Genomic DNA, 21,977 nt, shown 5'->3' with positions numbered 1-21,977 from the left:
TCCATGCTGGCCTGGTATGTTGTGGAGCCACAGTCTGGCATTACTTCATTTTCTTCATTTCACTTGAGTTTCTTTAAATGAAAAATTATTACTGTAAGTTTATTGGAATTCACAGAAGAAAAAAGACCTAAGCTGAAACTGAAAGATTACTAGTCCTCAGCTAAATATTTCTTCAGAGCAAGGTATGTTCAGTTTTTAAAACTTCATCTAATGTTAAGAAATATAAAATAATCAGAGACATGAACATGTTTTAACCTATATTCCTGCAAACAGACACAAGTTTGTCTAGGTCACATAATAGTCATCTTAAAAATCAAAATCAGAAAGTATCACTGACTTTCAAAACAAAAATCCAACATCTCTACCCCACTCCCTTTTTAAATTAAATAAAATGGCAAAGCTCAAATATAAGCTTACTTTTATGATCCCTAATCCCAGCTGCTCTCCAAATGGCAATACGCTATAAAAGTGACAGATCACACTTCGGAAAATCAATCTTTCATGATAGGAAAATGAGCACTGAGGGTACATGGACTTGGGTTTGGACCTCAGATTTGCCCCTTACCGGTTCAGTGACCTTGGGGAATTTGCTTTGTCTCTTTGTCTCCCTTTCCTCCTCTGTAGAATAAATAGCAGGATAACACCTACCTCCTAAGGTTGGAGGAGCAGGTGAGATAACGTGAGGCTGTTACTCGGGGCTGTGCCAGGCTGAGGTATTGGGGCCTGATAAACAGTGTCTCCCTGTGTTTTCCCTAATTCTGAGCCAGTCGAGGCCAAGAACTAAGGTTCCTGAAGAGCAAATGGTCACCTCAGCACTGGGCAAAGGCTAGGTGTGAGTGACATTGGGCTTCCTCAGACCCACTGCCAGTGAGATGTCAGGGCCACCCCGAGGCAGCCCTGGATGCTGCAATCTCTCCCCATGGGCTGCCCCACATACACCTCCGGGCACAGAGGAGCAGAGCAGAATGGGGGCCCTGAAACAGCTGGCGCTCAGGAGGCTGGGAGAAGGTGGGCTCCAATTCCTCATGATTCCCCAAGCATTTCATTCTGCCAATGCATTCCACCTTTTGGGAAGCAAAAATAGGTCTGGCAAGAGGCTAGAGCACTTTAGGGAGAATTCCTCCTTATGAAACCAGAGACCTAGGGCAGAATGCTCCCTCCTGCCCCTGGTTCACAGGAAGTTCCCACTCTGTGAGTGTACCATTAGCTATGACAGTGATGCCACTCAGAGAGCCAGGCACACGTGTACATGTGAGCATGAAGAATGCTGGGATATGGTATAAATAGAAATGTTGCAGATGAATAGATACAGTGTCATTCCATTTTTATTTTTAAAGATCATCTATGTACATAAGTAAATGTACATGTATATTGCATGTATTTAATCAAAGCTCTAAGTGCATGTATATAAACAGTTAACATTTGTTGAATTTCTGGGGATTTTTATTGTCTATGTACTTACATTTCTTTATGAGTTGAAATATATTACAATTTATATCTTATGTTTTAATCAGGAAGGTAAAGCAGGATATAAAACTAAAAAAAATGAAGAAAAATGAAAGAATTATGCATTTATACTGCCTTTTAGAGCTACAGATTTTCTTTATTGGTGCTGTTTGTCTTTTTCAGTGATTTCGGTTTACTCTCTATGTTCACTTGCTTTTGACTAAAGAACTTTCTTTAATGTGAGCCACAATAAAATTATAAGGAATTTATTTTCCATGAATGAATTGGGAAACAGCAAACTAAGAAATTTACTGCTATGATGGTGTAGAGACACATGTTTTTAGGTGCATACAACAGCAAAATAAATCATTTGATTGGTTGAGTTATAAAATTACCTTTCTTAGTTTACCTTTTTAGTTAGTCGCTAGTCACATAGCCATATGAGGGTTGGCTGCTTATGATTGGCTGAGGGTAAGTTTTATATTTTCCTAATACAACATTCACCAGAAATGACTCAAGTTAAATTTCACTTATGTTTGCAGTTTAAGCAAGGTTAAAGTTATTTTTAAGGCCTAGTTTGTTTTGTTTGCTCAGGAATCCTTCAGGCCTGGTTTTTATTTTAATTTGCTTTAACATTTCTTATAATGTATTACAGGCCTTGCTAAAAATTAAATAAAAGGTAAAGAAACTAGCAGTAAATTTTCTCAGTTTCTCTCTATTTGAAATGTCTTTATTTTTGATAGATAGCTTTGCTGTGCACATAATCCTTAGTTTACATTTTGTTTGAGCTCCAAACACAGAAGTTTGAAAAGAAGAAATACTTTCAAAAAGGCAGCTGATGATAGATTGGATGGGGTGGAGAGAACAGGCAGGATTGTATTTGCAGAGAGTGGATGTCTGGGGGCAGGGGAGGTCTTGACTGAGGCCAAAGAGCTTGTTTTCTAGAGAATCAAGGATGACACATGAGAGCACACCATGCCCAACCCAAACAGGCTAAGCTGGTGCCCTGTGCTACAATCCACAGGTTTATAGAAAGAAAAGTCACCATTTTAACATCAGCTGGTATTTGATTAAGAAAGAGGATCACAAATGTAGCCATCAGAATCACCACTAAGGCTAAGGTTAGAGTTAGTTATAACAAACGTGGATGGTGAGTGTCAAGGGAACAAAACCTTTGGCAGTTGCCAGTGAGTGGGTGCTCAAATGCTGGGTGTGTGAAATAAAACACGCTGTGAGTAGAAACAGTAGAGGAGACTGAGGGATGGGGTGAAGAACACACCCCCACTGGAGCCTGATATTTGATGACAAAGATACATGGAGAAGGACAGTGCGTACCCCATTCATCAGTGCTGCTTGGAATGGAGCTGTCCTTTCTGCCCACACTAAATGCAACTGCCAAATACTTCCAAGCAATAACTGTCCTACCTTCTGCTCCCCATGACAGGTGCCCGGGCTCAGAGCTGTGTCCTCTGGAGGTCTGGCAGAGAGGATACTGTCCTAATTCTCTCAAAGTTGTTTGTAGTCTAATTGTGACCCTGAATACCAGGGACCACTGGGGATATGTGTGAAGACCACCAGGAATCACGTGCACCAGTGGAGATACATTGAGAAATTTAATATGGAATCTACTGAATTTTGAAGTTAACATTAGTTGGAGGCTTCTACTTTGTTGATAGGACTGATGCAGTACAACCCAGCAGGCCAAAGGGACCAGAAAGGTGAGCTCACACATGGAAAAGTTTGCAAGGCAGCTGCTCCTCACTTGTTGTTTTCTAGTAATGAGGTTAAGTTGTTTCTCCCTTTTTGGTTTCCCTTCCTAACAATCCCAAGGCCTGGTTGTCCTGCTTTTTCAGGTGACATGGTCCTGTTGGGAGATGAGCTGATTGGCACCACTTCCTCATAACTGTGTCTTAGGGTCCTCATCTCATACACAGAGGCTCACTCTAAAGACTCAGCTGCGTCAGTGTCTATTATTCAGCATCATTAACCGTCAGCGCTCAAGACTCAGGTGGGTGGTGGGATGAGGCAGGATTGTCCCAGTGAAGTAGTGAGAGAATTCACTTCTTATAATTTCAGTCATACCTCAAAGAATTGTGGCTGCATACAGTAGACATTTCCAGATAAAAAGAAATATTTCATGGATCATATGAAGCCATAAATTTATATATTTTTAAAGGGCATTTGTAATTTTAGGATATACTTGAACTGCAACTGTGTTTCACTTTATTTACCTAGTTTATTAATTTAATTTACTGCATATACTTAGGTAAAATTTTATCTGTTAAAATACAAGAAATCTAAAGGAACTCAAAATCACTTAGTTATACTTTTTTGTTCCTTTAAGTATGAGACATTTTAGTATATTTAGAATATTTTATAACCAAAATTATGCAATAAAATGAGATTTTTTTAAACAATTACATAAGTTAGATTTCATCAGATGACAATAAAGATTATTTTGTTTTTTTCTTTGCTAATTGCTAATATACTTTTTTTTCATTTCCATAAAACTATCTAGAAATATCACTTCCTGACATTCACTAGATCTTTGTAGAATTAATGGGTAAGTTACATGTACTATACTCTGAGTTGGTGGTGGGATGAGATATGATTTTCTCAATAAAGTATCATGAATATTTTCTTCTCTTGCACTCAGTCGTATATCTCAGTGAATCACAACTAAATACATTTTTCCAGATGGAAAGATCAATTTTATGCAAAATGTGAGACCATAATGTATAGTTTTGTTGAATGACATTTACAATTTTATGTTGACTTTGAATTTGAAATGTATTTGATTTTTTAACCCGTTTTTTTCTCATTTAACTTACTGTATGTATATTAGGTAAAATTTTACGTTTTAAACACACTAAATCTGAACAAATTCAGAATTTCTCCTATTTTGGTTGTACTTTATAATTCTACAAATATGGTAGAATTGTTTAAAATTATAATAGAACATATTTTTTAAACATTTTACAGTAATGACATTTTAGCATATGATCATGATTGTTTTCTTTTATTGCATCATAGAAATTGATTATAAATGAATTTATTTTATGATTATCACAAAACTATCAAGAAATATCACCATTTAATATTTATCAATTTTTTGTAGGATTAATTACTAACTTTGATAAAAGAGGGTAACATACAGCATGCCTTCAAATATATTCTTAAAACAAAATTAGATTTTGTATCTAAGTTATCTAAATAAACTAAAATTTATAACAATATGTATTAGATGGAGATATTTGTTTAATCATGAGATTAACAGAATTGCCAAAATTTGAAGGAAATCACATTCCTTTATTATAAAAATATCCTCTAAAGTTAGTACTCTTATTTCCTCAGAATGCTTCAAGTTGTGATTTGCTCATAAAGACATGATTCTTGAACATTCTCAATAAATTTCAATTTAATTACTTATTGATGTCCAGTATCTCTTTAAAGTTTATTAGACTTAGTAGAAATAATATCTTCTAGTGTCTAAGTGCCTTTAAAATGAAAACCAGGGAGAGCAGAACCAAGATAGGTTAAAATGGAAAGGAAAAATAAAATGATAATGGTGATTATTCATTTGTGGCCCATGAAGTCATCAAAACCCCATGGATCACCACATGTACTCTCTAATAATCTGGAAATAATTGATGGGCACACATGTGCACAGAAAGAAGTAAAAGTCATTGGAAATCCACAAGGGGGGGTGGTAAAAACCTACCTAAGATGTACAATGAACACTATTTAGGTGATGGGCACATTAATAGCCCTGACTTTAGCATTAAAAAGCTACCCATGTAACAAAAACATTTGTAGCCCCTTAATATTCTGAAATAAAAAAATTAAAAAACATGGACCAATAGAAAATCATGTTTTATATTTCCGAACATCAGAGAATTTGAGATTGTCTTAAAAGCAATTGTTAAAAGCCCTGCGTTCTGTGTATTTAGGAAGAGGAGGGTGGAGGGGACTGACCTCCACTGATCCTGATAGGCTACTTGCAAGACAGGGCACATTCTTCATTGTCCTTGAAACTCACTAATTTGAGACCATTGTTGTCATTCTCAGCTTCAGGTTACTGTGATGCAGAGTAATATGATGGTAAAAGACTTTGTAAGTAAGCCTTTTGAAAAACTGTTATGTTTGCTCATATTTGATTGGTTCCAGTGGTGAGACAAATTCACTCAAAACATCCCTTTTATAGTTTTTCAAAATCCCTAGCACATGATTTTTGATCAAATTCTCCATAGCCTTTCTGACATTTACATCTGCAGTGACTCTTCTCCTGCCTTTGCTTTTTCTCAGGAGAGAATCGAAGGTCTTCTGATTGTGAATATCCACATCAGCTGGTATTTTTTCCCCATACATCCTCCGCTAAGTTCAATTTCCAAAGGGTAGCAGTTTTCTTTCAGTTATTCAAGGATATCTTATGCTGCTCATATGTGTTCTTTTGACATTTGTACATTTAACAGATGTATTTCTCTACAAACTGGTCTAGATGGAAGGAAACGTGTTTTCTTACATGAAATTATCTGCTGCATTTCATAGCTTACCAGCTGTTATACTGAGCCAAACTAAACTCTCGTATCTTTACACCTGCAAGTCTCATGTTAGCTTTATGCTGTCTAAAATGAATCATAGGTTTGCAATGCTTTTTCTAGACTATGATAAAACTGATGACAAAAATGACATTCTTTGTTAATATAAAAAAATGTATTATTTTGTGATTAGCTTACGTAGTACCATCTAAACTAGGTACAGTAAAAAGATCTCTATAGAATATTGTTTCACTTATAAAACAATACTTTTAAAATTAGATATTATTATAAAGGTGAGTAAATGTATTTTACCAAACCTCATTTTCCTCATATTTGTTTTCTCCCAAAATAAAATTTGGATTTTTGTAGATGGCTGCTTTTTATTACACTCTCTCTAGAGATGACTGATACAAGCCCACAGACTTTACAGTCAGTCTTTTGAACCTGCTCCAGTAAATGGTGCTGTTTCGCAAGGATTGCCCATGGTTATATACTTTGAGTATATGCTATATTTAAAATAGCATAAGGTAGAATCCAGTAGAGTGAGGATGAACTTGATCTGCATGCTTTGTCCCCTGAGTGTGCTAAGGGCTTCACTGTCAGCCCGAGGGCAGCTTGGTGAACTCATTTCACTGTGAGTGCTGAGAGTTGCATTCACACTTGTCAGATTTTAATGAATAAGTTAGAATCCAATTCTTCTTTATATTCTGACCAGTATTTATGGCTTCTATAAATTTTTTTCTATTTCCTTTCCCAGAGTTCTGTACCATATTATTGCAAAGCCTCTGATTCTCCCATGATAGGAAAGCCAGTTTAAGCAAATAATAATAGACACAGGTAGGTTTTAATTTTAGATAAACAAAGATAATTTCATTGTATAAGTATTCAATAATGGCATAACTCTATACAATATTGGCATGCAACATTTAAGACATATTTATAATAAACTTATTAACCATATGAATTTTCTATTTGACTTTTTCATATTTTACCTGGCAGTCCTCATCTGTGGGACCATGGACCTTTCCTGTCCAGACTCTGCCCAACACCCTCAAGAGTCTCCGAATCTTTTGCAGGATGCGACAGTCAGTTTCAGAGGGGGAACATGCCACAGAGGAAGTGGGTCAGATACCCCTTGAGGAGACATAAGAAAATAAAATTTGTATGTATGTGTCATTATCTAATAATTTTATCTTTCTGTTACATGGCTTGTAATATGCACTGTATATTAGCAATATGATTTCAGATATATAGTTACAAAATAATTATATATACATTAGTGACCATTGCCCAAATATTGTTTTACTGATACTGGAATGTCACCCCTAAGAAGTAGAGATCATTATCCCCATAAAACAATATTATCCTGGTGCTTCTCCTGGGTTCAGCCTGACTGCAGAAAACAAATGTGCTGAGGGTGAGATGTATGTTAGTAAGAACTATTTTTGGTTCTGGATGTTGAGATAAATGTGTTCCTTGGATATATGAAGCTTTGATAGAAAGTAACAATCACTGCATAAATTTTCCTTTATTTATAAACGCATACATATTTAGTTGTTTTAGAACAATGTTCTACCTCAACCATACATTTCTGAATATAAGCCAAGAACAATAACTGTCAACAGTTCTGCACTGCTTCCCAAATTTATATGTTGGGGCTACAAAGCTGTAAATTACCTTTAAATAAAAACACTCATTAACCTCAGAAGTGAAATCTAAAGACAGGTGGGGATTTCCAATATTGGGTTCATTAAAACCTGGATTGAAAAAAAATTTGTATTAATAGAAAATGAATACATCATAATAAAATTTGCCACATGTAGTGATGAAGCTTCAAGAAAGAAGCACCATGTGATTATTTTGATCCTACTTTTTAGATGATGTAAAGCGGAGAATTGTGTGGATTATCCCTCATATAATTGAGAGATAGATGTCAGTGATTTCCTCCAGAGTCTAGAAAGTCTCTGTAAGAATTATCTAGAATAGAAAATAGACTGGGAAGAGCAAGAAAATTATGAGGAAATATTGTTAAAGGTACTTGTGGTTGGCAGAATAATGGTTCACAAACATGTCCACATCCTAATTCCTTCTTCCAGTTTTGAGCTTCTGTGAATATAGTAGGCAATGTGACAGGGGAGAATTAAGATTTCAGATAAAATCAGGGGTGCTGATCAGCTGAGTTTAAGATAAGGAGATTACCTTGGGTTATTCACATGGGCCCAATGTAATCACCGGGGCCTTTAAATGTGTGATCAGGAGGTGAGAGACTCAGTGTCCACAATGATGCAATGTGAGGACAATATGACCAGCTATTGCTGGCTTTGCAGGAGGTAGGAAGACAAGATCAAGGACTGCAGGCAGCCTCTAAAAGCTTGGGAAAATCCAAAAACAATCAAACAAACCAAGAAAATACATACTCACCCAGAGCCTCCAGAAAGGAACTCAAATTCTGCTGACGCCTTAATTTAGCCTAGTGGGACCCTTTTTGATATTTTGACCTCCAGATATGCAATACAATAAATATATGTTGTTTGAATCCTCTAAGTTTGTGATAATTTGTTACAGCAGCAAGAGAGAACTAACTCAGGACTAGAATATTGTCACATCTTATGAGAAGCATTTTTAGAAATGGAATCCTTAATGAAATCCTTTCTTCTTTCTGTCGGAATGATGAAATTTCTTCAAACTGTTAACCAAACTCCATAATATCTCCATAGCAGAAGTTGTAGGCAATAAATGAGAATGTTAAAAAACCCCTTATGATGAACATAAGAATTTATTTTGCAATTGATATATTTGATGATTCTTTTTCTATTGACATGAATTTACTTCAGCTCTTCTGTGTAGACACCAATTTTTATGTGCTGAATTTTTAATAAAGAAAAGTATAATATTATTAGTGCTTCTAAGGAGTGAGGTCTAGGTACCATAGGAGCACAGATAATGGACACCTACCCAGGTTTGGTTGTGCTTGAGATGATGTTAGGTGTATATAACAGAGAAAATAATACAGAGAGGCTGGTTATTTAAAATTTTCTATAAACTAGTCAATGTTACTCAAGGATAATTGTATTAAATAGAAATGATATGAGCGGTAATAATCTTGTATATGAAAAAATGGCATGGAGGGTGTGTTTTATCTTGTTTTTCAGATAAAAAATCTTTCTTCTCTGACATTAAAATGAGCAAATTTTTCACTTATGTTACCATTTAAAAAGGCTTTTTTTTTCCAAGCTGGCACTGGAATCTCAGCAAATACTTTCCTTTTTCTCTTGTGCATCTTCTTTTTTTTTTTTTTTTTTTTTGAGACAGAGTGTCACTTTGTTGCCCGGGCTAGAGTGAGTGCCATGGCATCAGCCTAGCTCACAGCAACCTCAAACTCCTGGGCTTAAGCGATCCTACTGCCTCAGCCTCCCGAGTAGCTGGGACTACAGGCATGTGCCACCATGCCCGGCTAATTTTTTGTATATATATTTTTAGTTGTCCAGATAGTTTATGTCGATTTTTAGTAGAGACGGGGTCTCACTCAGGCTGGTCTCGAACTCCTGACCTCGAGCGATCCACCCGCCTCGGCCTCCCAGAGGGCTAGGATTACAGGCGTGAGCCACCGCGCCCGGCCTTCTCTTGTGCATCTTCAAACTCCGTCTTGAACGCAGGCCTAAGCCCACTGATGTGACCACAAGTCACTTGGCCTTTGTCCACATAGTGAACCTCGTCACTGAAGTTATTTTGGTGTCTCTGGAACTGTTTGAGTCCCTGCATTTTGGGAATGACTTCAAATGTAAGGCTTTGCTCTCCCCGAGCAGGGTGATGAGGGGCCTCTCCATCTGCACCACCTGCCTCCTGAGCATGCCCAGGCCTTCACCATCAGCCCCAGCACCTCCTGGCTGGCAAGGTTTAAAAATAAATCAACAAATGACATTTTTTATATTTTCTTCTTTTTATGGTTCCTCAATTTGTCTTTCAGTAGCAACCTGATCATCTATGCTGTGTCATCTTCCGATGGGACTCAGACCAATCTGGTGATTCTCACATAGTGCTGCTCCCTCTCACCCGTGAGCTACATCATTAGGGGCTTGACTGTCACTCTGTCAGTATCCAGCGATGTCTCCTTTGTAGGAATTATGCTGCTCTCAAGTGCATACATGAGATTCTCCTGTGCAGAGGCAATACCAGGACATTCACAGCACCAGCCTCTCCCCAAGAGCCTGCCCAGAGAAAAGGGCCACCCACACCGTCCTGCTAGTGGTGACTTTCTCTGTGGTCATGTACTGGGTGGACCTTATGATCTCATCCTCCTCCACCCTGTTATGGGCATAAGACCCAGTTCTCTTGGGTAGCCAGAGGCTTGTGGTCAACATCTATGTCACAGTGAGTCCTTTGGTGCTACTCAGTTCTGACAAAAGAATAATCAATGTTTTCCAAATTATGTGGCAAAAAGTTCCTCAATTGTTAACAGATTGATTATGAAAATAATTGCCTAAAAAGTACATTCTTTTGCTGTCAGTTAACTAACTTAAGTAGCACAGGCTCTGCCACCTGGTTTAATTAAGATGTGTGGAATGACACGTTTAAACTATGTAAACAGTGTTGGCACCTGTGCTACCATATTTGGGTTTCAATTCTGTGGGGCATTATAAGGATCCTTGTCATTTCTTGATTATTTTTTGCTGTGTGCATTGCAAGGACCTTTAGAATATGTAGTATTTTTAAAAGCAAAATTTGCACAATGTACACATAGATGAAATACTTTACAAAACTATTTTGTGAAAAAAGAGTCTTATGAGAAATCCTGATTTGGTTCATCACTCCACATTCCTTCACTATACCATATGGCACTGATATTTGTACAGTGTGATTATTTTTCTTTCATATTGAAATGTTTTCTTATGTTTTGCACAAGTTTTTAGTATCATTCCTTAACTTTAGTGAAAAGTAGGTGTATATACATATAATTGAAGTTTTTCTGTAACAATACTTGTCATTGATAGAATTAGTTACCTGAGTTCAGGTTCTTTGACTCCAGCCACCATGATTCCTCCTTAGCATTTTTCTGACACCTAAAAGGTAATATTGGTTTGGATTTTTCACTTAATTCAGCAGTTTTTAAAAAGAATTTTAATTGAAATATGCATGCTGTTAGATCTTACTGGTTACTCTTCAATTGATAGTTTCTACTCTCATTTCATGGTGCCTAGAAAATATGACCTGTAGTATTTTCATTTCTAGGAAGCTAAAGGCATTCTTAGGCCAAAAACATTTCCATTTCTAATCATTTCCTCTTGTATTTGAAAATAATGTGTACCCTGTGCTCTCTGTTTTAAAATGCTATTTGCTTATCTGCATAACTAGTAAAACTTACTAATAAAGTTATTAACACCCTTTATGCTCATTTATTGTCATATGTCAAAACAGTTGATCTTTATGATTGCTTTAATGTCATCTAACATTATAGATATTTCAATTTCTTTTTTTATGAATTTTTGTATTATACATTGTAACTCATATGTTATATGTACAGTTGGCTTAAAATAGTACCTAATATATTAAATTTTCTTGGTAAATATTAATTTTATAATAAAATTTGTATCTGTTGATACAATTATTAACTTAAATTCTTATATTGTATATTTTCTTACTAAAAATTTCTCTCTCTTTCTCGCTCTCTCTCTACCTACATATTGAGGCAAAAGAGGATAATGGTTCACTGTGCCACCTTGATGAAATCCAGGTCAAATGGAACTGTTCCATAATTTACTTTGAATACTGTGTATCATTTGTCTCACAAAATAAATATGAATGGTAGGTATGGCACATATATTAATTTTATCCATATTAAAATAGAGGACTCTAGAGCTTAGAGCATTTATGGATTGCTCCAAAGCATCACTTCTCTCCTCTATTTTTTCTGATTCCTCCAACAACTGCCATGCAAACCTGGAATACTACAAATTATAAACAAATTACAAGATAGGCACAAGCTAATAAAATAAGCTCAAGAAGATATAGAATATAGAAATAAACTTGCATATGAAGAAAGGGAATGCATCAATAGACTAATAATGATGACATAGACACAATATAAAAAGTTTTTAGAGGTTGCAAACATGAAATAAAAACAGAACTTTATGAGGCTTATTCCAGATAAAGCTGTTCTGTTTAGTTTTATAAAGGCACAAAATGAAATAAATGATATTAATTTATAGAAGACATACTGCTGCAACTCCCTGATTGCTAGGAAACTGTAATGGCATCATCATCAAGGCAAGGATAACTTTGAGAGCTACATCATCTGGGCAGAAGACTAGTTAGCACCAGGCTTCGTTCCCTACAGAAACATTCAAACAAACAATTGATTGAAAAATAGCTTTATAGAAGCTCTATAACCTAGACAATAACTTGCAATGAATGGCAAATGTACAATAAAAAAAAAGCCACATTCAATGTGGTAGAAAATTCCATGGGGATTTTACTGGCTCTTGCCCCAGCACCTTCCTTGCACAGCACAGCGTGGACTGCAGGAACGTGACCAATTCTTGGTTCCCTGTATCAGGACAGAAGGAGAAAGGAATATATTTGAAATGGTCAACCTGTCTGTGGGCTGCCCAAAGGGCTGCTTTTGTCTTGCCTGACTTTGGGCACAGATGGGCAATGGGGGCATCATGTGGATCTTGGGCTGGCAGGAGCCGCAGAAGGCAGGGTGAGCTCTACAGCACTTGAACACTGCAGTGGGGCTGCAGGATTGTGGATTTTGGGGGCCAAGAAATGATGAGTAGAGAACTGCAATAGAATATCAATGGCTGTGACAAGAACCTGAGCTGAGGCTCTTTTAGAAATTCAGAAATTATATGCAAACTGCTAGACTGAGTAAATACAAGTACAATGAATAGTAAAAGCAGAATATCATGGTCCGTTAAACATTTCCCAGACTTGATCCAGTTTTACAGACTTAAAATCCTGTAAATGATGGTGAGGCCAGGTCCCCTAGAAGAAGGACCCTGTTACACTGCCAAATATTTATATGGTTAATTTTTTAACCTGCCTTCCAAAGGGGTCTATATTCTTTTACCAGAGTGACTGTGCATTGGGGAAAAGAAAACAATCAGATCTCTTAGGGACTACTGGACACTGCCTGTGAACTGACATTAATTTTCTAAAACCCGAAATATCACTGTGATCACTTGTCAGAGTAAGAACTTATGGAGAGCAGATAATCAATGGAGTTTTAGCTCAGGACCATCTCACGGTGAGGCCGTTGGGTCCCAGAACCCAACCTGTGGTTATTTTCCCAGCTCCAGAATGCATAATCGGAATAGACATACCCAACAGTTGATAGAATTTCCACATTTGTGCCCTGACCTGTGGAGTGAGAGCTATTATCATGGGAATGGCCAAGGGGATACCACTAGAACTACCTCTGCCTAGGAAAATAGTGATGCAAAAGCAATGTTACATTCCTGGAGATATTGAAGAGATTAGTGCCATTATCCAAGACATCGAGGACTTAACAGATGCAGGGTGGTGATTCTCACTGCATCCCCATTAAACTTTTCTCTATGTCCCGTGAAAAAATTAGATGAGTGTTGGAGAAGAACAGTGGATTATTTTAGGTTTAACCAAATGGTGATGCCAATTGCAACTGCTGTAATAGATGTGGCTTAATTCTTGAGCAAATTAGCATATTGCTGGTACCTGGTCTGCAGCTATTGATCTGGCTGACCTGTCTATCTTGATGCCTGTCAATAAGGCCCATCAGAAGCAGTTTGCTTTCAGCTGGGATGGGCAGCAATATGCCTTCACTGTCCTCCCTCAGGGACATATCGACTCTCCAGCCCTATGTCATAATTTAGTTCACAGGGACTTCAATCACCTTTCTCTCACACAATATATTACACTAGACCATAATATTGATAATATTATGCTGATTGGACCTAGAGTGCAAGATGTACAAACTATGCTAATCTTGTTGTTAAGATATCTATGTGTCAGGAAGTAGATAAGAAATCTGACTAAAATTCAGAGACCTTCTACCTCAATAAAATTTTAGTGGTCCAGTGGTGTGGGGTGTGCTGCGATAGGCCTTCTAGGGTAAGGGATAGGTGGTTGTATCTAAACCCTCCTACAATTGAAAAAGAGACACAACACCTAGTGGGCCTTTTTGGATTTTGGAGGCAATATATTCTTCATTTGGGTGTGTAACTCCAGCCCACTTACTGAGTGGCTCCAAATGCTGCTAGTTTTGAGTGAGGCCCAGTAGAGAAGACCCAGCTACAGGTCCAGGCTGCCATGCAAGCTGCTCTGCCACTTAGGTCATGTGATCTACCAAATCTAATTGTGTCTGAAGTATCAGTGACACTTAGGAATACTGTTTGCAGCCTTTAGCAGGCCCCTGTAGGTGAAGAGCAGCTAAGACCCTCAGGATATTAGAACAAACCCCTGCCATCCCCTGCAGATAACTACCCCTCTTTAGAGAAACAGCTCTTGCCCTGCTACTCAGACTTAGTAGATACTGAACAGTTAACCATGGGCCACCTACTTGCCACACGACTTCAGATGTCCATTGTGTGCAGGCTGTAATATGATCCACCAAGCCATAAAGTTGTACTTGCAGAGCACCACCCCATGATCAAATGAAAGTGGTGTGCACACGATTGAGTCCCAGTGTGCCCAGAAGGCACAAGTAAGTTACATGAAAAAGTGGCCCAAATGCCATGGTCCACAGACCTGCTACAGTGTCTTCTCTCTCCCATCCCCTATGGGCTCATGGGGAGTTCCGTATGATCAGTGAACAGAGGAAGAGGAAACCTGTGTGTGATAAAGTTGTGGCTCTCAGCTCACCTCAGACTTTACCCTGGGCACTCTGTCCTTGGCGTAGTCCTTGACAGCATTGTTTAATAGAGTCACACCACAGGGTTATTGTGATGCTTCCCTTTATAGACAGACCTGCCCCTGCTGTCAGGGCCCCTTTTTTCTTCACCTGTAGCCTAGGGACAGGGGGAGACCTTGGGTCCATTCCAAATCCCTCCGATGACAGCAACTGGTGTTCTAGGTAGAAGAAAATATTTTGACAAAATATGCCCTTCCTGCCTCCTTAATCAAATTGTTCAGATGACAAACTCAGAAGAGGGATGGGTCTTTGTGATCTGCTGCACAGCAGGGTGACTACAGTTAATACTAAGGTAAGGTCCATATGGAGATTGCTGAGAGTAGATTTTAAACATTCACACTACACAAAAAAATAAGTGTGTGAGGTGACTGATATGTTAAATAGCTTGACTTTATCATCTCATATTGTATACATGTATCAAAACATCACATACCCCATAAATATATAAGTATTAACGTATTATTGGTCAATTAAAAGAAAGTACAGATGTGAATGGGTGTGGCTTTGCTCCAGCAAATGTTTGTTTAGGGACAATGAAATTTGAATTTCATATCATTTTCACATCATTAAATATTATTTTAATTTTTTCCAACCATTTAAAAATGTAAAATCCATGCCTAGCTCACAGGGCCAAACAAAAGTAGGCAGAGGGCCAAATCTGACACTCAGGCCAGTTTGCAGATCCATAACCCAGATTATGACATAAGACATAGATTTTTCCAAATGGTAGGGGAGTTGGAGTGTGGCTTTAACGACAGCTTTGACTTTCAGCCCACATGCTGTGAGTCAGTGAGTGCCAAAGAAGGAGAGATGACCCAGACAGAGGTCAGTACAGCCCACCTGAGAGCTCAGGCTGGTTTCTAGGGCTGGCGATTCTTTTTTCTAGGCCCAAAACTCCACCTTCTTCCTGTCAGTGACATCAACGGGAAATGGAACAGGTCTAGAGATGGAACTTCAGGGGCAGCCAGATGAAGGGTGTGTCCTTGAGCAGAACAGAAACACTACCCCAAAGGGAGGGGTATAAGCCAAAGTGGGGCCCAGAAGCTGACTTTGAGGGATGGTGCCGATGCAGTGACAATAAGTACTTGAGATGTGGGGCCTCCACTGGCCTTTGAATGAGCCCATCAATGGCCAGTGAGTGGGGCCATCCTCCTCACCCTGGGCAGGTCAGCCCTCCAGGCCCCTTCTCTGGGCTCTGCCACTGCAGAAATCCCTGCATGCCCTGGTGAAGTGGATGGTGTGGCAAAGCCCTGACCCCTTCAGCTACTCTCAGGAGGCTGTGTGGCTCTGGCAGGCACCAGTGTGCTGTCGCTGCAGGAGCTGGATCCTGAGAAGACACAGCAGCACTGGCAGAAGAAGCGCAGCCTGGAGAACCAGGTGCAGACCCCACACTGGGGCATCCTCAAGGGGGATGAGGGCTGGGTCACATCCAAGTGGTCAAGGGCTCAGCACTGTGGCCTGTGAATCCAGCCAGGATTCAGATGCAAAAAGAAAAATAAAGAGAGTGAGATCTTTGAACCATATTTCATGCCAGAAACAAAAATTAACTCAGTAGAGATCATAGACCCAAACGTGAAACCTTTAACTGTAAAACTTGTAGTGATGGGAAACTGAGGTTTACCTTGGTCGGGAGCCTGGATGGGAAGTAGCAGAAGTTTTCTATGATTCTGGCCTCAGCTGTTTGATGGGACTAAATCATGTCTGGAAAATCATGTGTGTGAGAGACAGATCTATAGACTGACGGGGGTGGGTATGGAGCATCTGCCTCTGACAGTCACACACCCCAAAGGAGGTGACACAGTCTAGGGGGTGATGGGGACACAGCCAGCATCTGATTTTGAATATGACTGGTGAGAAGGAAAGTGAGAAGCAGGTGCCACAGGCAGATGTAAGCAGAGAATGACCACGTGAGGTGGGTGCCCCTGAGGAGTCCCCTCTGAGCTGGGTCCTGCGGGTGCAAAGTGGGCAGGGAAGAACATTCCAGATAGAAGAGCCCAGAGTCCTGGCTGTGAAAGGGCAAGTGTGGAGGCAGATTTGCAGCTCCTGCTATAGAAAAATAACTCTGGGCCTGTCTGGGAGCCTGGGCTTCAGTTCCAGAGGCAGGGGCTCTGCATGCCATTTATTCTCTGCAAGATCTGGTGACTTCCTTCTGCTTCCTATTGTTGTGAGGGCAGCTGCCAGGCCCAGGAGGCCCACCTTGATGAGCTCTTGGACCAAATGAGGCATTGAAGCCTCATTTGGAAACTTCAAGAAACACTGAAGGTTCACTTGGGAAGGGCCAAGGATTTTATGAAGAACATGAAACCCAGGTAGGCCAAGCAGACCCCAGAAGACAGAAGAGGATGACCTAGAATTCATATTCAATGCCACAGGCAGTCTGCTCATAAGCCCAGGGCTGTGCCCAGCAGGGTTAAGATAAAATTTTGCCTTTGACTTTGGAGACTGTGATGATTCTTTGCACCTGGACTCTCAGCCAACACAGAAATTTCCCCAGGGGAATTTTGAAAAGTTATGGAGGGAGGTGTCAAGATGTTCATGAAAGGGCTGTATGTGCAAAGCGGCTCCAAAATATCAAAGGAGACAAGAAACCAAAGGATGAGGCTAATAATTCCAGTTTGTTGGCAAAGGGTGTTATATTAGGGGAACTTGTGGACAGAAGCTTTGTCTTGACAGACCACAAGACAGGTAGATCTTCACACCACAACCTCCTGGACCCAGGGCTTATATCGTGGAAGGTATGTGTAGGTGTCTAAGAGTATCACAGCCTTTGATGTACACAGCGACATTAGGATTGTTTTGGAGGAAACGTGAAACTTACAGTGAATGGGTGTTTCTGTGTAAAGAATAATACATCAACTAGACATTTTTTAGGTATGCTTAGTCTCAAGGTTAGAAGTCACATGATGGTTTATCACTAAAAACAAAGTGACTCTTGTCCCCTCACAAGGCAATGCAGTTTAAAGATCAAGAGCATGGGCCTCCCTTTACAAACATTTTCTTTGTTCCTGCAGAACTATTTTTATACACACACACACACACAGACACACACACACAGACACACACACAGACACGCACATTGTTTAAATACATGTTGGATCATATTATGCAACTTGTTCTGTAACTGCAGATATATTTCAATTTTAAATGACCATGAAGAATTTATTGATCTGGATAAGTCATAATGATTTAACTATCCTCAATGGATGACCTTTTTTTCTTTGTTTACAATTTATAAATATTACAAACAGTTCTCTGTAAACTTCCTTGTTTACAGAGCCTTTGTACAACTAATTCTATAAGGACTAATCCCAGAAATCGAATTGCACTGCCAAATCACTGCAGTACTTAGATTCTTAGAACAAGGATTCATGCTCAGAATGCTAATAAATGCTCTGCATACCAGCTTCCTAGACCAAGTGGTCATTTCAGTAAGGCTAGTTTTTGAAAGTAAGAAAATGTAAGTAGAAAACCCTTTTACCATTCTGTTGTCCAGGGTTTTGTTAACAAGGTGAAATATTAAAAGGAAGATTGGATTAGTTTCAGATTAAAAAAAAAAAAAAAGAAAGAAAGAAATGTAGGCAATTGAGGGAAGGGGTGAAAAACACAATAAAAACTAGAAAATATCCCAGAGTTATTTGTAATATCTGTTATCTCTGTCCGATCTCAAAATGCTCTGCTGGCTTAGTCCTTGTGCATCAGAAGCAGTGTTTTCCCTGCCCAGATAATTTTTGGCTTCTTATTCTGAGAATATCTGTCAGTTTGTGGTTTCTTTCCTCTTTCTTTGCTTCCTTCCTTCCTTCTTTCCTTCCTTTCTTATTTATTTCCTTCCTTTTCTCCTTTCTTTATAACCCTAATTATGTGGATATGTATATGAAGAAATAGATATATTTTGTAAGGTGTTTTGTTCCAATTAATTGACAAACTTATTACAGAAAATTAGAAAAGAAAAAAAAAATCAATGGAGAAAGTAAATTAAGTCACAATCCTACCACTGAAAACCTACCTCCCTTAACCCCATAGTTCTGGGCCTTCATGTGTAAGATCGAATCAAATGTGGACATTTGTGTTTGACTTTTGGATGGCATTTCCGTCCTCTCCCCAATTTTGACAATGTCATAGCTGGGAGGACTAACCAATGAGATCATCTGGTTAGTCCACCTTTCATGTTTGAAGATAGGCAGGAGACTAGAGATAAAATACAAGGCCTTTGACCCTCCTTCCTGCACCTCAGCACCATCTCTGATCTTTACCTCTCACTTTTCACCTTGGAAATGTCTTTGACTTAAACCTAATCTTTCTCCTTTCTCTACTGCAAGCCATCATCTGTCTTCATAGTCTATAGAACAAAAATCAGGATGGAATACAAAAAGAGCTAGGATTTATTGTGAGGATTTAATCATCTCAATAACTCTGAGAAGAAAACTGTAATTAATCCATTTTACAGATAAAGAAACTGAAGCTTGGAGAGTTAGTAACTTGTCCAAGTTCTGTGAGATGGGAAGGAGTGAGATCTGGGATATGAACCTAGATGCTGTAATTCGGGAGTCTTGAACCAGCTCTCACGGCTACTGGTCTTGGGACTAACCAGAGAAATAAAAGTTCTGGATCCAGCTCATTAGATTTCTGTGTTGAAGCATAACATCCACATACACCAAGGGATAGAAATAATAAGCATACTGCTCAATGAATTACCTGAAGCAAACACAAACAGTAACTAGTACAAGAAGCAGAACATTAGTAAGTGGGGAGTCTTCAAAGACTCCCTCATGTTCTCACCCCAAGTCACTGCGCTCACTCCTGCAATGACAACAAATATTCTAACTTCTGAATTTGTTTTAAAAATCTATTTAGGCTGGGTGCAGTGGCCCATGCCTGTAATCCTAGCCCACCGGGAGGCCGAGGCGGGTGGATCGCTCAAGGTCAGGAGTTCGAGACCAGCCTGAGCGAGACCTCGTCTCTACTAAAAAAATAGAAATAAAAAAATTATCTGGACAACTAAAAATATATATAGAATATATTAGCCGGGCATGGTGGCACATGCCTGTAGTCCCAGCTACTCGGGAGGCTGAGGCAGTAGGATCGCTTAAGCCCAGGAGTCTGAGGTTGCTGTGAGCTAGGCTGATGCCACGGCACTCACTCTAGCCCAGGCAACAAAGTGAGACTCTGTCTCAAAAAAAAAAAAGAAAGTGCTTATGATTTTTTCTCTGTTTCATTATTTAAGAAATTCTAAAGAAAGAAGACCTGATCTGTGCATGATTTTCAAACAGTTATTCAGTCAGTGGTCCTCTAGTGAGGAAGGCACAGAGGCGTGATGTTCTGTCCAGTAGGAGACTTCTCCCTGAGTCAGATCCTCACCTGGCCTGATCAGAGGCTTTTACAGCCACGCACTGCTCTGCAGCCCCACCACACAGGCTTATGCCTAAGACTCTGAGCCAGACGGTGACTGCTGAATACGTGTCCTAGTACTATGGTCTCCACGGGTCCTGCCTTCTCTGAATAATCCCTTCCAGGACTCTGGGATCTTTCCTGGAACCATCTACCACACACAGATAAACTGTAAAATGTGGGCAGAAGCTTTGATTCTCACTGGGACCCCTAATCTGTCCCACAAGCTTCTCTAGAAGTTCCATCTTTTAATGTTTCCTGGGAGACCCCATATCAGGTATCGCTCTGTGCCAAGATAATTAGGAAGAAGAACAGGCAAGATTTAGACTTTGCTGGGGGCTGATCTAGGTTCCCTTACCTGATTTTATGTCTCTGATTTACCCAATATTGACAACTGCACATTCATTTCTAGGTGGCAGAAAAACAGGAGTAATAACAGCTCACAGAGGAAGTAGAAAATGGAATCAGTGCTCCACAGAGTCCAGCTTAAGCTCAGCCATGGGGTACTAAGTCTCCTCAGGAAAAAGCAGTAGTTCTCCATCATCTGAAGCAACTGTGGCCTCAGACAGCTGGGCACCGAGAGTGCGCGCTCCTCACTAGAATTCCATGTCTACATCACAGAGAGATGGAACAGTCCCAAAGAATTCTTAAGGGTGATATGGGGACCAAAAGGAGAAGATGAACCCACAACCCCTGCCCTACCATTGCAGTTATTATTTTTGACTTGCTTGTCTTTTTCTCTTCCTACTAACAATAAGAGTGATTTACACACTGCAATTACAATGTTAGAGCATTCTGTATTTTTCTGTGTACTTACTCTTACCAGTGAGTTTTATACCTTCAGATGCTTTCTTGTTGTTTGTTAATGTCCTTTTCTGTCAGATTGACTAACTCCCTTTAGCATTTCTTGTAAGGTAGTTCTGGTGTTGACAAAATATTTCAGATTTTGTTTGTCTAGGAAAGTCTTGATTTCTCTTTCATGTATGAACAGCAGTTTTTCTGGATACAACGTCTTAGGTTGGAGGGTTGTTTTTTCTTTCAGCCCCTTTTCTATGTCACCCCACTCTCTCCTGGCCTATAATGTTTCTGCTGAGATGTCTGCTTCCAAATGTATTGGCACTCATTTTTTTTTTTCTTAAGGGCGATTTATATTGTCTTTGTGTTTGTATTTTTTTTCAATTAGAATGTGATTTAATTTTATGGTGAAAACCACCCAGATGCTAAAATCACAAATATTTATATGTATACATAGAATCTTATTCTATTAGTCAGTTTAGACTAAATTATGTTGCAGTCATAACATCCAAAGCTCTGATCTAGGTTCCCTTACCTGATTTATGTGTCTGATTTACCCAAATATTGACAATGATACATTCATTTCTAGGTGGCAGAAAAACAGGAGTTATAACAGCTCACGGAGGAGGTAGAAAATGGAGTCAGTGCTCCATGGGCTTACAACAGCAATGGTTCATTTCTGGCGTGTGTTTATGTCCTTCGAAGGGCGGGTGCAGCTCTGCTCCATCTCTTTACTCCAGGATCTGGACTGAAGGAACAGCCTGCAACTGGGGCACTGTGGCAGAGCCACAAGAGGAATGGCAGAATCAGATGAAGGCACTTAACGTTTTTACCTGGAAACAGCAAATACCATTTTCACTCACATCACATTGACCAAATCCAGACATATGGCTGAGCCTGGAGTCAACGGGTCAGGAAAAGAAATC

The 21,977-nt window shown here is 39.3% G+C and overlaps 1 long non-coding RNA gene across 5 annotated transcripts; it reads left to right on the top strand.

Moving 5' to 3' along the window:
• Positions 1-2,670: 2,670 nt before the first annotated feature.
• On the top strand, positions 2,671-11,535 carry LOC123649196. Of its 5 annotated transcripts, XR_006738902.1 has the most exons (6): positions 2,671-3,164; positions 3,300-3,454; positions 3,965-4,009; positions 6,742-6,821; positions 6,984-7,150; positions 9,641-11,535. It is a non-coding gene; the product is annotated as an uncharacterized LOC123649196 (long non-coding RNA). The 5 variants fall into 5 exon arrangements; XR_006738901.1 differs by having other exon boundaries at positions 2,671-3,454; positions 9,952-11,535; XR_006738903.1 differs by having other exon boundaries at positions 2,671-3,454; positions 9,791-11,535.
• Positions 11,536-21,977: the final 10,442 nt, after the last annotated feature.

This window comes from Lemur catta, chromosome 13, assembly GCF_020740605.2.
Source record: "Lemur catta isolate mLemCat1 chromosome 13, mLemCat1.pri, whole genome shotgun sequence".
Classification (NCBI taxonomy): Eukaryota; Metazoa; Chordata; class Mammalia; order Primates; family Lemuridae; genus Lemur; species Lemur catta.
Note: the sequence above shows the minus strand (reverse complement) of the source record. Positions and strands in the feature narration are given on the sequence as shown.